Raw genomic sequence first — 19,902 nt, 5'->3', positions numbered from 1 at the left:
TTGGTTACCCTCAACCAGGATCAGCTCCGGGCTTGTGACAGCCTTTCGCTTCCTCTGGGTGAGAGGGACGTGATCTTCAGAATCCTCCGGGGATTCATCTCGGGTCGCCTCCTCCTGTTGAGTCTCGACCCGAGTCAACTCAACTTGCCGGGTCGCTTCCTCGGCCTTTTTCTTCTCCTCAGCTGCGGCTTTCCGGGCGGCAAGCTTTTTCTCCTTTGCTGCCTTCTCCTCCACCCATTTCTTAGCAAAAGCCTCTTGCATTTTGTCTGCGTAAAGAAAGTAACAGATGAGTATAAAATTACAAGTGTAAGCAAAATGAGTACAAAACAGGGAAAAGGAAGTTACCGGGTTGAGAGCCCGAGCCAGCTACTTCATCGATCACCCGATCTACTGGATTTTCAGCCCGGGCACTCAACCGATACGTAACCAGGTTATCTTGGGCAATGAGGGTAGATGAGGAATATTTTTGACCCTCCACCAAAGTCTGGCTTTGGGTGTAAAATTCCTCAAATTTGTAAGCCCAGGGAAGGGCAGGTTGTTGGGGTAGAGAAGTGAGAAAGTCAGTTTGACAGGAAAGAGGGGCCGGGAGTTGAATGAAAAAATATCTCCCTTTCTATCCTTTCTGGGAAGAAGGGATGTCATCAAGAAACCGGATATTAAGCCGGGCAGAAAGAGAAAAAGCATAGTCACCTAATCTACAAACAAAGTAGTAATTGAGAATGAGGGAGTTAATTAAAAGATTGTGCATTTTAAAGAGAACATAGACCGAAGCCATTATGCGGAAAGAATTGGGGTGGAATTGGTTTATAGGCACACCAAAGAACTTGGCGACCTCAATGTAAAAAAAAGGAACGGGGAACCGGAGACCATTTCTAACCTGGTCCCGGAAAAAAGTTGTATAGCAAGGGGGAGGTTGATCAGGCCTATCAAAGGGGCCGGGTATAAGGATAGAGTAGTTGGAAGGAATAGCCCCCAAATTTCGGAGTTCCTCGTCTGCCCCCGAACACAAACTGCTGCTCATTGAGGTAAACCAAGGAACCCCAGGGGCCTCGGTAGAAGGAGGGTAAGAAGCCCGGGCTTTGCCCTTACCCTTGTCCTTTTTCAGAACGTGGGAGGTGCCCGAGGAAGAGGCTTTTAAAGAGGAGGCTTGGTTCATTGAGCGGTGGGGTTTTTAGAAGTATGGCTAGAAAAGCGACGGCGAGGAGGAGAAGGAGGGGAATCGGAGCGCAGCGCGGTAGACTCATAACCAGATGAGCCTCGCGCATTTGCTCCTGAGGTTGAAGAAGTAGAATCAGACATGATTCGAAGAAGAATACTTACGAGTTTTTGAAGGAGAGGTTGATGGAGCAGTTGCAACGGTGGAAGAGCACCGGAGGTAAGTGATTTTGCATGGAGGAGCTTCGTAGAAAAATTTTGCAAGAGCTTCGCCACAAGTTTCAATTTGAAAGTGATTTTTGAAAAATAGGTGGGATACTATATTTAGGGGTAGGGAATCAATCCCCACCGTTCATCCAGATCAGATCGGACGATCAGGATTAATCTAGGAAGTTGTGCAGGCAGGTGAAAGGACGCGTACAGATATCAAGGAGACATGCTCATTTTTATCTCGGAATACGAAATGATTTTTCGGCGGTATTAATGCTAAAGCATGCGTCATAATGACACCCTTTTGACTGCCCAAGAATATTAAGCGACAAAATAATCAAAGCCCGGGAGACATGAGGCCCCGACATATTATCTTAAGCCCGGGAGACATGAGGCCCCGGCGTATTATCTTAAGCCCGGGAGTTGAGGCCCCGGGATATTATCTTAATCCCGGGTGGTATCAGACCCCGATGCTCTCACACATTCTGAATTTTGTTTCTACAGAAGTACAAGTATGACTGATCGGGACAGCGAGTAGGACTCTAGTCCGACTATTTTAGTGATGGGTGGTGATACCCCCTTTAGGACCCGGGTCATCATGGACCCATGATATTAATTGGATAGCTCAGATCAGAGCCAATAGGCCGGGTATTTTCCTCACTACCCGGGCACTTTCTCTTCCCTCTTCCCGGGAGGTCAATAGCCTGGGCCCTCATTACAAGCACCCGGGTACCTATTCCCTAGGCCACCTCGAGAATTGCACCACACTCGAGTGTGATTGATACAGGATGTATAATCTGTCAGAGCAACTTGGACTTGGAGTATTTTAGAAGTCATCAGAAGCTATAGTATGGGCAGCCGACTTGCCATACTTAGTAGGTGGCACTGGAATCGAGGTACCTACCCCATTTTCTACTATAAATAGCAGGTATACTTCTCATTTAAAGGATACTGAATCTTTGAACTCTCAAGCATTTACATATATTATCTCATATATTCGCTTGTGTTCATCTTCACCTATTGACTTAAGCATCGGAGTAGCTACGCCGGACACTCCTCCGGCGCCCATTCACAAGTTTCTTTTCTTGTTCGTAGGTGTTATCGCAGCGATTATCTTCACTCAAATTCCTAAACACTAAAAATTACTGATTCGATCCGTTTGAACCCCTTACTCGGCTCATCCATTTCAGCGAGATCACATCAATGATTGAAGGAAAATAAAGGTCAACTATGCTCGGACAATTGAATATATTCGAGATACATAAGCTTAATTTTCAAGTGATTAGAACAATAAGAAGTTGAAGGATTATGCTTCAAAGTTTAAAATATTTAATTTATTTTCTTCTTAGTTACGTAACTTGGTTGAATGTCTATTTTGTTAATTTTTAGCTTTATTTAATATATGTATATTTTGTATTTAAAGCACATTTTGTTGGAGAAATTCAATAAATCATAGAATCCATCATGTTAAATTATTAAGAATTTAATTGAAAACTTAAGCGAAGATAATGTCTATCAAGATAAAGGTCCACAGCCTATTAGATACATTAAAGCCTAGTATACAAAACTTTAACTGATCACTTTAATGTTGGGCTTAACTTAATAGACAACTCACACCGCGTAATTATTCACAAATAAGTCTATATAAATAAAATTGATCCAACAATCACCCACTTGGGCTATATATATAATCCTATTATTATGTTCGTGGAAATAACCTTATAAGCTCAAAAATTTTGTTATTCCAAAATGTATCTAATATGGTTTATCAATCACATAAACATAAGATCAAAGTAGTATTTGCTACATTCAAGATAACTAGACTCATCAATAGTCACATATGTCAACACAATTGAATGACATGGATCATGAAGTGAGTGTGTAGCATGAAAATTTCATGCAATTTGATCATAATATGCTTATTTCTAACTGGTCCTCTTTAACCTTGAGATCAAACTTTAAATGATAATCATGCAACAACTATATATCGTTGTTAGCGAGCAGAATGTCACAAACATATAAAACTAGAAAATATGTTTAATCCTACTAAACTTATTGTACACACAATCATCGACCAAATTCATCTCAAAACCAAATGAGATGATCACTTGATGAAATTTGAAATACCATTGTTGAGACGTCTGCTTGAGCTTATAAATAGATTTCTTTAATTAGAAAACCATATTATTTGTGCCATTCGACACAAAATTTTATGGTTGCACCATATAAATCGTTTCATCAATGTCACCATTTAGAAACGCAATCGTTACATCCATATGATGAAGCTCGAGATCGAAATGCGTCACCAAAGACATTATCATCCTTAAAGAGTCTTTCGAAGAAACAGAGAAAATGTCTCTTTTTAATCAATTCCTTTTTTCTGTTGAAAGCCTTTAACTACAAGATGAGTCTTGTATGTTTTCACATTTCCTTTCAAATCCCTCTTGGTTTTAAATATTCATTTACAACCAATAGGCTCATTGACTTTAGGCAATGGGATAAGATCACATACATCATTGTCCTTCATGGACTTTATCTCTTCATCCATGACATGATTCCACTTTTAAGAGTTCGAACTTTCCATGGCTTGATGTAAGTTGATAGGATCATCCTCCATCAGTCAGATGTCTGTTTCATATTCTTGAAGAATTACAATGTAATCATATGTCATTGCATTTCTCTGCTCTCTAGTGGATGTCATTAATGACATATGTTTTGGAGATTCTTGAGTTTTTTCATTTGGACCTCCAATGTTGTCTTCTAGTATTGTTTTTTGATCAAAGTAGAATGTGATCCCGATCAATGTCCAAGACACATGCGGAAATATTTACATATTCCTCTAATATCTCTTATTGTATCTCCCCCTGCAAACTCAACATCCTCAAAGAACCGGGCATTTCCTAACTAAAAAATCGACTTACTTGTGGGAATATAAAACTTGTGTCCCCTGGATATTTAAATGTATCCAGTAAAATAACAATTGACCGTCCTTGATTCCAACTTCTTTTCATTAAGGTTATAAAGTCTTGCCTCAGTTGGACATCCCCAAACGTGAAAATTTTTAAGACCAGGCTTTTTACCCGTCCAAAGTTCATAAGGGGTTTTTGTCGCTGTCTTAGTAAAAAATCTATTAAGGATATAAGCTGCGGTCTTTAGTCCTTCTCCCTAGAGTGGTTCTGGTAAGGTAGAATGAATAATCATATTCCTTAGCATGTCCTTAAGTGTTATGTTTCGTCTTTCGGAAACACCACTAATAGTAGGCGAAATCGGCATAGTGTACTGTGGGACGATACCGCATTCCACTAGGAATCTAGCAAAAGGTTCTAGACGTTTTTCACTTGAACCGTCATATCTACCATAGTATTCAATACCACCGTCAGATCTAATGCTTTTAATCTTTAAGTCAATTTGATTTTCAAATTCAACTTTATAATTTTTGAAAACATCTAATGATTGTGTCTTTTCATGGATGAGATAAATGAAGCCATATATTGAAATATCGTCTGTGAACTTTATAAAATGCTGTTGACCATTCCAAAAAACCGAAGAGAATAGTACTCAAATATCATTATGTATAAGTTCTAAGACGCCTGAACTCCTGTTGGCTTCAAATCTCTTTTTGTTGGTTTGTTTTCCTTTTAGTTTTCAATTAGGCTCTACCTTTTAGAAATTGAGATTGATTGATCTTTTTTCGAATCATAATTTAGCAATTGGACCCTGCCTACTCACTGAAAAATACGATTTTTCGTTTTCATACGAGGTTGGTTAAAATTTCAAAAATATTGGTAGATAATTCATAAAACATAAGTGCATATTTTATTTCTTATAAAATATTTTAAAATAGTCGGCAATGTTTATATGTTTAAGATTTTCTATATTCACGATTTGTCACTAATCCACTATCTGTTATACTCGATCAAACAAGCTAACCAGACCTAACTATTAATATTGGCTAAAAATTAAAAGGTTGTTATGGCATCCAAACAAAATGGCATAAAAAGTTTACTAGATCTTATCCAAAAGAGACATCTTAAATGTCGGTCTGGCTAAACTGGTGGAAACATACAAGATGGTGGGACCATCGTCTGCAAGCTCAAAATTAATTTGATGACTTCTATGTCAAATGAAATGCAAAGCCAATTTGAGGAAATAAATAATGTTGCTGACATTCAAAAACACATAAAAGATTTGTATGGTACTCAAACTCGTACAGTGATGGACGTTGCTATGATAATGACTATACATATGCAAGATGGAGCCTCGGCCCGTGAGCCTGGTGTATATGTGATTGGGCTTATTGATAAGGTAGTGGGTCTAGAATTAGTGATTCTCGTCTTGTTTTCACTCCCTTCCTCATTTCACAGGTTTTGTGGCGAAATTAGATATAAATAAGATAGAGATTAGCCTTGAAAAGATAGCTAATATGTTTATCACTTATGAGGTCACAATAAAAAAGAAAATCATGTATTCAAACCAATTATTGTCCTTGGTAGATCCATCTGAGAGAATTGTTCAGATAGGATGCAAATAAATTTACAAAAGGAAACTTAGGTTGGATGGGAAAGTAGTGATCTTAAAGGCTAAATTGGTTGCCAGATGATATACTCAAATGAAAGGAATTGACTATCAGGAAAATTTTTCTCTTTTCGCAATGTTCAAGTCTATTAGAAATATTGCTAGCCAAAGCATCATGATATGACTGTGAAATACGGCAAATGGATGTTAAGATATCGTTCCGTAATGGTGACTTTAAGGAAGAGATTTACAAGGCTCAACATAAAAGATTCACATCAATAGAAAGTGAGCATAAGGTAGGCAAACTTCAAAGATCTATATATGGTCGCGAACAGATATCTAGGAGTTGGAATCTTAAATTTGGTAGCACTATCAAAGAGTTTGATTTTTTTAAGAATCCTGAGGAACCTTGTGTGCACAAGAAGGTTAGTGGGAGTGCAGTGGAATTCCTAGTACTTTATGTTGATGACATATTACTCATTGGAAATGATGTAGGATTGTAGCAATCAACTAAAGTATGGTTAACAAGTAAAAAATTAATGGTAGTGACTACTAAGTATAAGATTCTCATAGTATATTCTAAAAAAGTCTTGCCACAACTTTGATTGTTGCAATCCCAAGAGGAGGTTGTTCACAAATAATATAATTCAGTGAGTTTGAATGTCGTATCTACGGGGAAGCTAAAATAATTACAGGTCCATTATGATGTCTTTCTGTTTTTTATCGTTTAATTACTTTGGTCTTAAATGATAATTTTTATATTTAAAAATTTTAAATTAAATAGTCGAAATTAAAGGATTCACTCTTGATATTAAAATAAAGTTAGAATAAATTAACATAATATGAATTCACTTGATAAAATGGTCCAATAAATTAAATAATTATTATTTATATTTTTTATATTATTCACTTATTCATATATTTTATATACCAAAATTTATAAATGTTGTCAAGTATTTATTGAGCTATATATTGTAAATATCAAATTAAGATAATCACTTTAAATGGTTGGAGATACCAAACTAATATTTAAATGGTACCAAAAATTCAATATTATGATAATATTCATATGATAAATCAAGGTAACCAATTTCAATTGTTGGTAATACCAAACTAATATTTAAGTAATAGCAAGAATTTTGTGTAACATATAGCATTAATAAATCAAAACTCTCATGTATAAGTAGGATATATAAAAATAATTAAATAAAAGTGTTGGAATCTAAATTTCGGATGTTTGACAAACTGAGCATCTAACTGATCTAAAAAGAATGATAACTGATCTAATATATGCAAATTATCGTCCGCCATTAACTGAAGGATAATACGCAGATTTTCGAAGGCAACTGAACCAGCAACTGAACTACGCAGACAACTGACTGATCAGTTAAAACTGATCAATTACTACAAACAGTTGCGAGCTTATCAACTACATTCAATCAGCTGATCCATCAGTTGTACACGTCATCAGTTAAGACATTCAACCTACAAAAGCCGACTGCAACAAGTAGTGGGATCGCCGCATTTCAGAAATTTGCAGTGTACAACTGTCAGAAGAATGTTGACGTGGCATGAAAAGGATAGAAAGGTTCAAATTGTATTTAATATTACCATTGGAGGGAAACCTATAAATAGCAGAGAATAGCAACTGAAGAAAAACCCTCGTAACATTTGATTCAAAAACTCTTGAAATCTCTGAACAAATATCGATTCAGTTACTCTGCTGAAATCTTAGCAAACGTAAAAGCTCACGCTTATTGTATACATTCATAGCTTTCAGGCTATACTTCAAGCTTTTAACACAAACTGTATTACTCAATCTTGAAGAGATCAGTTTTGTTAGATTAATTCAGTTCTATTGAGAATTGTAAACGACTTTGTAACTAAGAGTTTCAGTTTGGCATTGTTAAGTCCAAAATTGAAGTGGGTCTATACAACCGTTTGTATCGATCAAAGTCTCTTAGTGTATATCCTATCTTTGAGATAGAAGAGGTAACGTAGGAGTGTTTAAAATCTCCGAACATCTATAAAATCTTGTGTCTTCTTATTTCAGTTTATATTCTATTTGTCAGTCATTTTATTTCCGCACAATATTTGTTAACTGATTTATATTGTCTTACAAGATTCCCGAGTATCAATAAATCACTAAATTGACTCATCAGTCGAAAAGGTATCAAAAATCGTAAGTGTTTATTCAACCCCCTTTCTAAACACTTTTTAACCTTTAACCGATTCTATCAAGTGGTATAGAAGCAGTTGAATCTTGTTCCTGAATATTTCTACATACAAACTGATCAATATGTCTTCATTCAACAAAATTCCAATATTCTCCAGAGAAGATTTCGATGATTGGACAGAATGCAGGCTCATCTAGCTGCACAAGACGATGATATGTCTTCATTCAACAAAATTCCAATGGTCCACGGGTGTGGTTAATGGCTCACAAGGGTATATTAGGCAATAAAAATTTTATGTTTAAAATTTTGGAAGAAAATATGGAGTTTTGAATTTATCCGGGATTTAATCGCTGCACGAAACGTTAATTAAAGAATTAAATAAAACACCTAATTTTAAGCTTTATAAAATTATAAAAAATAATATTTAAGCTTAAATAGTTATTTAGAATAAGCCCATGTCATTAAAAATTGATAAAAAGATAAAATCGAGAATTTTTACATCTAGGGGCAAAACGGTAATTTTACACTTGAGAAAATACGTAAAAGCTTGGCTGCGTCCGAAGGATCATAATGCATGTTAAATGATATTTTATGATATAACATTATGATTTTCATGATAATATGTTATTTTATGATTTATGGTAAAGCTGTGCAATTTGTACAGTTTAAAATGCTATTTTTGGAAAGTATGCAATTTTATGATTTTTAAAGAAAAAGAAATATTTTGAGGGATGTGAATTGACTGTGAAATATGATATATGATTTGTGGGGGATCCGTTTATGTAAAGACGGTGAACTTACAATTTTGTGGGATGTCATGAGGGGAAAAAACCCTAAAGCAAGCCCATTTACGGGAGAAGACCCCAAAGGGATCCCATCTATGGGACAAGGCCTTAGAGGGAGCCCGTCTATGGGAGAAGGTCCCCGAGAGAGCCCCGACGATCGTATTTCCATGGTGGAGCCTAGTGCCCACCCACATGGGCCATGTGGAGCTGAAGACCGATCAGTCGACCAGAGGATAAAAGCTAGTCACTTTCAAGGATCAAACTTCTCAATAAATGATATATGATTGAAAGTTTTACGATTTTAATGGTTTTATGATATATGATTTAATGATGCTCAAAAGCTATTTTTAAAGGATTTATTTATGCTTAAAGTTATTTTTAAATGTTTTTAAAATTTATTATTTAATTATGCTTAAATGATTTTAAATGGTTTATTTATGTTTAAAAACTATTTTAAATAAAAGTATGATTTTTAATGCATGTGATTGTATATGTATTATTTGATATCCATGTTTAGAACATGCTGAGTCTTTAGACTCACTAGGTTTGTATGATGCAGGATTTGATGGTTTATGGGAGGCGCTGAGGATTGAGTGGATCGGGTGCGTCAGTACACACCCGAAGACCTTTATGTTTCCGCACTAACTAGATAGATTTATGATTTCAGGATTTATGTTAATGATTTTTATTAGAGATAATTTTTATACTTTATTTTATTGTTAATTGGTCTTTTTAAAGGTCGATTTAGGATTTTTGGTTAGTCGATGATTTAGGATTTATTTTATGCATTTGAGATTTCATATGTTAATTTATTATTGATTGTTAGAAATGCTAAGTTATTTATTTTATAATTTTCGAGTGTATGATTCATGATTTTTTTTAAAAAAAAGTTTAGGTCGTTTCAGTTAGGGCATGGACTTGGTGGCTTGGGGCTAGGGCTGAGAATTAGAGCTTAGGAGCACGCTAGGGTTTTGGCCGCCGTGTGTAACGTGTTTCAACAGCTGTCCCGTTGGTTTTGAGGGTCTTAGGTGGACGCTAGGGTTTTGGCCGCCGTGTGTAACGTGTTTCAACAGCTGTCCCGTTGGTTTTGAGGGTCTTAGGTGGTCTAAGCTTTACGGTTTAAGGGCTGGCCATGCGTGTTTAAGTCATGGTTTAGGTTGGGATAAGTTTGGTTGGCTTCAGGCCGAAATTTTGAGATCCAGGGGTAAAACGGTCAATTAGGGTTTCCAGGGGTAAAACGGTCATTTTGCACTAGGGTCAAGTTAGAGATCCTGGCAGCGCCCTGAACACTTAAATTGCATGTTTGAAATTGATATGATATTATGAACATGACTTTTTATGGAAATATGAAAAATAGGCTGCATGCTTGAATTTAAGGAAATTTACGTATATACATGATTTTTATAAGTGATTAATACAATGACAAGTTTTTGGAGGAAGGGGGTTGGTTGTGACTAATACAACGATACGATAATACGATGACATGTAAGGCCAATGCTCAGCAGATGGATAATACTGTCACTGATGTCCCCGTCGCCGGACACCGCGGTTATATGTAGATGGATCCATCGCCTAATACGATGATACGAAAATCACAACTAATGGTCTAATTCAAATAAAAAAAATGAACACGTATATGTTGATATGATGAGACATGTTTTGGACACGTTATGCTTTGTTACGATATGTTTAAGTTTACGCTATTAAGATCATGAAGTTATTCTAATTACAGTATTTTTCCATGTTGCATGATATGTATATAAATTTGTTATAATGATTCAGGTGTGTTGAGTCTGTAGACTCTCTAGGTGTGATTGATGCAGGTAAGCAGGATGAGGTAGAGACTGGGGGCGCCAAAGACTGAGTAAGCGAGGCTGGATCTGCGCACGCTAACTTAAGGACCATATTTTTTCCGAACATTATGTTTACGAGTTAGGAGTGAACTTGGATATTTTCATACTCTTTCGTTTATATTTAGATGATTGCCAGGACTTCGCATGTTGTTGGTTCAACAGGATTTTTAACATATTTTTAACTGCACTATTTTTACCAGAATTGGAATTTTTTATTTTAAAATTTGTGTTTTACAATAGTATTGCATGCATGAATTTAAATACATTTTCGAAATTTAGCTTACAAAAAAAATTAGCAGTATTTTAAATAGTATACGTTTCAACTCAAGTTTCAAAGACGAAACTTCCAATAAAGAGGTAGGGATGTGAAGGTCACGGATTTTGTAAGCATGCAAGACACATGCATCTAAATTCATCCATATGTTCCGAAAAATTGAAGATATACAAGCATGTAATTTGTAACAACTCTTTACACAATTAAAGAACCTTTGACCAAGCCATTCCAAATGTGGCACCCCAATCTCGCCATGTAACAATATACGTGACATCATATGTATAAAAGTATCTTTTCAATGACGTAATAATATAATGCATATACGACAAAATAGTGTAATCATCACACTATCTATATCAGTGTAGCATAAAAAGTATAATAAATACACACATAACTCAAATACAACAATGAGCTATACTGCTCTATCCACTATCAACTACACGACTTCTTTGACTAGAAACACCAAGTCCTTCACCTCTATCATGTCTCAGCACTAGTCCTGTAACATGTCTAACAGAAACAGCCCCCAAAGGGTGAGCATACACAACTCACACATCAATCCTGCATCAAAACACATCCCAAACCATGTAATGATGCATCAGTATAAACAACAAACCTATCGTTTTCCGTAGGGATTCATAACACCGGTGCGGTCGTCAGTCGGTGCTTCAACTCCAGAAAACTCATCTAACATGCCTCAGACCACTGAAATTGCGCACCTTTCTGAGTCAACTACGTCAAAGGTCTAGCAATCTTTGAAAACCCTTCAATAAATCACTACAAACAAAAAAAACAAAAGACAACGGTTTTTCACCGTTGTCGTAGGTGAAATAAAACCGTTGTTCAAGCCCCTGTGGTTAAAGGTTGTACTCAAAAACAACGGTAAAAAACCGTTGTCGTAGACGTCAAAGACAACGGTGAAAAACCGTTGTCGTAGGTTTTGTAAAACCGTTGTTAAAGGCCATGTGGTTAAACTGTACGCTCAAAGACAACGGTGAAAAACCGTTGTCGTAGACGTCTAAAGACGAATGTGAAAAAATGTTGTCGTAGCATTAAAAAAATTGTTGTTAAACAAAATATTGTGATGGTTTTTCTAAAAAACCGTCGCAAATTTGCGACGGTTTTATATATTATTTCCATCTCTACTTAGCGACGGTTGTATACATTATTTCTGTCGCTACTTCGCGATGGTTGTTCACATGGTTTTTGTCTCTAATTAGCGAGGGTTGTTCACATGATTTCCCTCACTAATGTTTTACGTAAAATAAAAAAAAATTGCTTTTATAATTTAATAAATCATGAAAGAGAGAAAAATTAACATTATCTTTTATAATTTAATGACTTACAATTTTACTAAACAAATAATATTTATAATCTTAACAAATAAAATTGAAGCGAAAGTAAAATCATAGAAGAGAGAAACTTTCCTTCAAAAAAAAAAGAAGAGAGAAACTTATTGTGCGAAGAAAATGACTGAGGATGCGGGTATTTATAGACAACTTGGCGACGGTTTTTGTGTAAACCGTCCCTATTAGCGATGGTTTTGGCTTAAACCGTCGCTATTAGGGACGGTTAAGCTTACTCCGTCGGAAATAGCGACAGTAAAACTTAAGCTTACGCTATTAGCTAAACGTCGCAATTTTTAAATTAGCGACCGTTTTTACCGTGGCTAATTGAAAAGTACGACAATTTTAATGAAATTGTCGCTAAATATAGCGATGATTGTTCCAAACCGTCGCTAATTTGAAAATGCGACAGTTGTATAAAAACTAGAAACCGTCGCTAATTTAAATTCGCGACAGTTAATTATAGCGACGATTTGTGTTAAAACCGTCGCTATTTTAAAATTAGCGATGGTTTTATGTCGTTTAATATTCCTACAATTTTAATTTTACCGATTTTTCCAAAAAAAATAGAACGACGACAAAGGTTTTTCAAAAACCATTGTCGTTAACCAAATAAAACACTAAAAAACAACAACGTTTTTAAAAAATTGTTGTCGTAGTTCTAAAAAAACCAGCTGAAAGACAACGGTTTACACAAACCGTTGTCTTTGACCCTTGACAGAAACACATATAGTTGTAACCCGAAAAAACACATACATAGACATCAGTTTTTTAAAAACCGTTGTTGTAGCCTAAACATAAACGCTCATAGACAACGGTTCTTAAAACCGTTGTTGTAGCAAAAAAAAACGCTCTTAGACAACGGTTTTTAAAAACCGTTGTCGTAGCCCAAAAAAAACACGCTCATAGACAACGGTTTTTAAAAAACCGTGGTAAAAACCGTTGTCGTAGACAAATCAAAGACAACGGTTTTTAAAAACTATTGTCGTAGATGAAAGGGATCGGTTACGGTGCCCGGTTGCGCAACGGAAGTTTTGAAAAATATTTTTCAACAAGAAAACAAAACAGAGCACCTCACAATATGTGTACCAAATAACAATAAACACAATATGACATTCATAGGGTGTTTTAGAAATTACTTATCAATCTCAAAGATTGATTGGAGTTGATTGTTGGCTCCAACGAAGTTGTAAACAACTTGGCTCTTGAATGCTTGACCCTCTACAAGCTTTCCTTGCTCTTGGACTCCTTCCTTCAAAATTAGATCCACCACTAACAAATTAGAACCACTCTAATTTTGCACTAGAAAAATTAGAGTATTTTTCATTTTGAAGACTAAGATTTTCTCAACCAAAATGAAGAAGAAAATATGAAGGAGAATTACTCAAAGTTTCGTCCAAGACATGGAATGAATGGGGGGAGAAAATTTTCTTGGTTGTTCAAAAAGGTGTTGTGTATTCCAAAGGCATACCATGCCTTGGATGTTGAAAAAGTTGTCTCTACCCTTTCACCTCCCATGCATGCAATTCTATTTGGGCTTGTAACAATTACAAGGCCCATGGACTTTAATTTTATTGTCCCAAACAAATTTGAGACCAATTAAACCTTACTTGATTTTACTCAAGTCCACTAGCTGAATAATTATTTCTAATTGGGCTCTACAAGGCCCAATGTTGTTTAATTAATTCAACACTTTAATTAATTTAATTATTTGTACTCTACTAGGCCCACTAGTGTTTAATTAATTCAACACTTGAATTAATTTAATTTAGTCCATAATATTATTTATGAAAATCATAATTTTCAAATACATTATTTGTTTGGCCAATTTTTAATTTAGGAACACTTCCTCAAATTAAAAGTTACATTCTCCTTATAGAAGTCATACTTATATTTTTATTTACGCTTAGAAACTCCTTTATAAGCCGTTCAACACAATGAACTATTTTACTTCTCAACGGGATCTAAAAAGTTAGCACTTGTGTGACCCTCAATGGTTCAATGACACAACTAGCCGTGGGTTCACATCACAATGTGATTTGGGACTAAACATGTGATATAGGGGGATTTTACTTGTTTTTCTTATCTTATTATGTCGCATTGTGTTGCATTTATCTTTTAGATTTCATGCATTTAGTGTTATTTTAGCATAATTTATGTTTTCTTGTTGCTCATGTGTTTAGTTGGTGAAAATTGCATGAGATTTGTGAAGAAACTGAAAATGAAAGGGAGAAATTCGAAAGTCATCCGCCCGAGCGCACATTTATGTCCGCCCGGGGGCCTCCAAGGCGTGAGAGAAGGAGTTTTTGCAAAGATCATCCGCCCGGGCATCCGTGCGTGCAGAAACTTATATCCGCCCGGGAGCGTCAAAGAAAACTTGAAATGCAGAATCTGCGAAGACCATCCGCCTGGGCGGAAACTTATGTCCGCCCGGGCGCACCTGTATTTTTGGAAAAAATTTTGGATGATTCATTTCCTTAGTTCTGGATATGGGCAATATGGTGGGGATCCTTGGACGTTTTTTGGGATCATTCAGACTTTATTGGAGAGCCGTCACGAAGCTTGTAGAGGAATTCGCGCTTGGATTGCAGATTCGACAGTTTTCCTGGCATCTTTCTTCGTTTTTCGTCAATTCTTGTATTTCTAATTTAGTTTTCATCTTTTAAACTTTGTTTTGTTTATTTCTAATAAGAATTCGAGTAGCTAAATCTTTAATATTTGTTGGGATTTAAGGGGATCCTACCCCAAACTTTGATATAATTAATTTACATATCGATTTCTGATTTATTCTTGATTATACTATTGTTTTATCGTGTTGTTAAAGCGTAGCTAACTTTGATAAAAAATTTATATTGCGAGTAAGTTCGAGAGAATAACTTGTGATAGGAACGAGTAGTATAATCTGTGGATCTACAATTTACATAGAAATAAAAAATTAGATACACGCCGATAGTTATAGTCCTAAGGGTCGAAAACTAGGGGATTTCATAGATCGACATGCAATTCGCTCTTGATAAATAATTAAAGACATTTAATTACTTCATTGAGTAGAATTAGTTTGGCATATCTCGAGAGAGTGTGGTCAATTGAATAGGAAATCATGTCGGAAGCATACAGTCACGATCGAACGAATTAATTAATTAACGAGGGTAGGTGAACCAATATTCCCAACAAATTCATTTCTCATTGAATTTTAATCAACCAATTTTAATATCATATTTCATTATTTATTTATTGAATCTTTTTATTTGCATGTTTATTTAATCATAGTAGTAATAATCAATCAACCAATTTTCGTTGCTAAAGATTTAATAACTGAAAATAATAATTGTCAAACACAGTCTCCAGTGGAACGATACTCGTACTCACATACATTATACTATTACTTGACATCGTGCACTTGCGATTAATTTTTGAGCATACACAATCATATTTTTATTAAGATTCCACAGTGCAAGTTTTGCTCGATCAAGTTTTTGGCGCCATTGCCGGGGAGTGTTAATTCACAATTTTATTTTTATTTATTTTCTTTAGCATTGTTTCATTTTATTAAGTTAACACTTCGTATTTTGTTACAGATATCTCGTCCAGTGCATGCCAAAGTCACTTGACGTGGAGCTTGAGCAGTTTGACCCTGAAATTGAAAGAACTTTTCGCGGGAGAAGACAGCAGCAGAGACTGAAAGAAATGATGGAGAGGCACGAGAACGATAAATTGAGAACTAATTTCTTTCCCTCTCAACTCGTTTTAATTTTCTTTCTTGTACTTTTGTTGAGTTCTACAGTTTCAGTATGACTTTCTTCAGCAGGGGGATGCAGCTGGTGTCCTTCCCCCAGAGGCGCACGAGGAGGATAATCTTTGAGAGGGGAGTCACTTCTGTCCATTCTTTTTATTTCCTGCATTTCGTTTGGATCATTTTGTTTATTTATGTGTCTGTTGCATGTTGAGGTCATATTGCATCTATTTTGTTATGCACTATCTGTCTCTTTTCTATCGTCTGTTGCATTGGGGACACTGCACGACTTAGTATTGGGGGGTGGATGGGTGTTGTTTTATGTGTTCATTTTTGGTGTTTTGTTGGTTATATATGTTGGAATTTAGTGTTCGTCATTTTTGCATTGGTGTGTCAGCCGACAGTGTTTGAAGTAGACTTGTTAGCCAAGGATGATTAGGAAGTGATGAGACATGCCCTGTGTGTAGTGTACTTGAACTTCTTTAGCACTTACTGTGGTAAAGACATGAAGTTTTATTTAAAACGTTGAACTCTCTTTGCACAAATGTTAGAACAAGAAGCATGCATGATAAGATGGTGAAAATTTAAAACTAAAGTGGGGAACGAAGATGTTTGAAGTTGTAAATTGAACTTGACGATATTCTCTTGAATCGAGGTATCTATCAGCAGCGTAAAAAAAATAAAAGAGAAAGTTGGAGATGTAAGGTGTGGGGGAGTCGAATAAAGGAATGAATTCCTATTCGTGGCTAAAGTTGGAGATGTAAGGTGTTGAAGAGCCGAATAAAGGAATGAAATCCTATTCCTGGCTAACAATGTAAAACACTTGGATTTGAATCTGAAATGAAAAGTTCTAATATATTCTTTTCATTACTGTATTCCTATTCAGAAAAAAAAAAGAGAAAAATAGTTGCTGATGGACGCTGAGTCCAGAGGAATAGAGGAGAGTAAGATTTACACTAACAGGCTGATTTAAATCTCTGACAATGGTTGAAAATAGATCCCTCTATCATTTGTGATGCTAGGACTAACAACACACACACGTTCAGGCTTTATTTGAAAAGATGTCTAGACCAAGGGAAGTGCGAAGAATTGTGCTTTTGCATTGATCAAAAAGGGAATATGTTGAGTTTCGCTGAGGCTAGTTGATGACTATGAATTCACTGTCGAGCTACTTTGTGTCAGATTCCATTTTGTCTTGTCACCTGTTTTGCTCCAGGGCGAGCGAAAGGTTAGTATTGGGGGATTGATATAAGGGGATTTTACTTGTTTTTCTTATCTTATTATGTCGCATTGTGTTGCATTTATCTTTTAGATTTCATGCATTTTGTTTTATTTTAGCATAATTTATGTTTTCTTGTTGCTCATGTGTTTAGTTGGTTAAAATTGCAGGAGATTTGTGAAGAAACTTAAAATGAAAGGGAGAAATTCGAAAGTCATCCGCCCGGGCGCACATTTATGTCCGCCCGGGCGCACATTTATGTCCGCCCGGGCGCCTCCAAGGCGTGAGAGAAAGAGTTTTTGCGAAGGTCATCCGCCCGGGCGGAAACTTATATCCGCTCGGGCACGTCAAAGAAAACTTGCAATGCAGAATCTGCGAAGACCATCCGCCCGGGCAAAAACTTATGTCCGCCCGGCGCGCCAGTATTTTTGGAAAAAATTTTGGATGATTCCTTTCCTTAGTTCTGGATATGGGCAATATGGTGGGGATCCTTGGACGTTTTTGGGATCATTCAGACTTTATTGGAGAGCCGTCACGAAGCTTGGAGAGGAATTCGCGCTTGGATTGCAGATTCGACATTTTTCCGGGCATCGTTCTTCGTTTTTCGTCAATTCTAGTATTTCTAATTTAGTTTTCATCTTTTAAACTTTGTTTTGTTTATTTTTAATATGAATTCGAGTAGCTAAACCTTTAATATTTGTTGGGATTTAAGGGGATCCTACCCCAAACTTTGATATAATTAATTTACATATCGATTTCTAATTTATTATTGATTAGAAAATTGTTTTATCGTGTTGTTAAAGCGTAGCTAACTTTGATAATAATTTTATATTGCGAGTGAGTTCGAGAGAATAACTTGTGATAGGAACGAGTAGTATATCCGTGGATCTACAATTTACATAGATATATGAAATTGGATACACGCCGATAGTTATAGTCCTAAGGGTCGAAAACTAGGGGGATTTCATAGATCGACCTGCAATTCGCTCTTGATAATAATTAAAGATATTTAATTACTTCATTGAGTAGAATTAGTTTGGCATATCTCGAGAGAGTGTGGTCAATTGAATAGGAAATCATGTCGGAAGCATACAGTCACGATCGAACGAATTAATTAATTAACGAGGGTAGGTGAATCAATATTCCCAACAAATTCATTTCTTATTGAATTTTAATCAACCAATTTTAATATCATATTTCATTATTTAATTATTGAATCTTTTATTTGCATGTTTATTTGATCATAGTTAGTAATAATCAATCAAACCAATTTTCGTTGCTAAAGATTTAATAACTGAAAATATAATTGTCAAACACAGTCTCCGTGGAACACTACTCGTAATAACGTAGACATTATACTATTACTTGACATCGTGGCACTTGCGATTAATTTTTGAGCATACACAATCATATTTTAATTACGATTCCACAGTGCACGTTTTGCTCGACTCAAGTTTTTGGGGACGTTTTTTTTCCGGGGAGGTTAATTCACCATTATCTTGGTTTAGTTTATTTTTCTTTCTAATTGTTTTCATTTATTAAGTTTAACCACTTCGTATTCTGTTACAAGATATCTCGTCCAGTGCATGCCAAAGTCACTTGACGTGGAGCTTGAGCAGTTTGACCCTGAAATTGAAAGAACTTTCCGCAGGAGAAGACAGCAGCAGAGACTGAAAGAAATGATGGAGAGGCATGAGAACGATCATGAGGAGGAACACCATGATGCTAGACATGCTGAGATGCCACGCCGCATACCGATGCTAGAGTATGCCCAACCTTGTTTGGATGGAGCACGCCCCAGCATTGTGACACCTATTGTGCGGGAAAACCACTTCGAAATCAAACAAGCTATAATTCAGATGATTCTGAACACAGTACAGTTTGGAGGATCTGCAGTAGATGACCCAAACACGCACATCGCAGATTTTCTTGAAATTTGCGACACTTTTAAATTTAATGGAGTTTCTGATGATGCTGTTAGGTTGCGTTTATTTTCTTTCTCCCTACGCGATAAAGCTAAAGCATGGTTGAATTGTTTGCCTATAGGTTCGATCACCACATGGGAGGACATGGCGAAAGCGTTTCTAATTAAATACTTTCCTCCATCTAAGACCATGAAGCTGCAGGCAGACATCACCACATTTGCTCAATTCGAGCAGGAGTCCTTATATGAGGCATGGGAGCGCTTCTAAGATTTATTAAGAAGATGTCCTCATCACAAACTTCACTTGGGTTAGTCGTTCAAACCTTTTACTATGGCTTGCTTACTCCTAATCGTACTATGATAGATGTGCTGCTTGTGGGAACCTGTTGAGAAAAACTGCTGAGGAAGGGTACGAGTTACTGGAGGAAATGGCTGCTAGCAGCTGTCATCCTCAATATGAGAGGAACAACCAGTGAAAGAGTGCAGGAGTTCACCAGGTAACTGACCTTTCTGCTATTACTGCACAACTTGATGTCTTGAACAGGAAACTGGACGGGTTGAATATGGGTGGCACGGCTATGCGTCTTCAAGAGATATTTTGTGAAAAATGTGGAGGAGAACACTATGTTAAGGACTGTCAAGACAGTGGTCCTTTCTATGTGAACGAGGAGGCGAGGAGGCACCGGTGAATCAAGTGGGGGTTCAAAAACC

General features: G+C 36.2%; 1 non-coding gene across 1 annotated transcript; it reads right to left on the bottom strand.

Annotated features, from left to right (window-relative positions):
• Positions 1-19,385: 19,385 nt before the first annotated feature.
• On the bottom strand, positions 19,386-19,491 carry LOC142534422 (small nucleolar RNA R71). Its single transcript, XR_012817054.1, has one exon. It is a non-coding gene; the product is annotated as a small nucleolar RNA R71 (small nucleolar RNA).
• Between the last annotated feature and the right edge of the window lie 411 nt (positions 19,492-19,902).

The sequence above is a fragment of the Primulina tabacum genome, unplaced genomic scaffold, assembly GCF_025594145.1.
Source record: "Primulina tabacum isolate GXHZ01 unplaced genomic scaffold, ASM2559414v2 Contig501, whole genome shotgun sequence".
Classification (NCBI taxonomy): domain Eukaryota; kingdom Viridiplantae; phylum Streptophyta; class Magnoliopsida; order Lamiales; family Gesneriaceae; genus Primulina; species Primulina tabacum.
The sequence above is the reverse complement of the archived record's forward strand: the minus strand, read 5'-3'. Positions and strand labels throughout refer to the sequence as shown.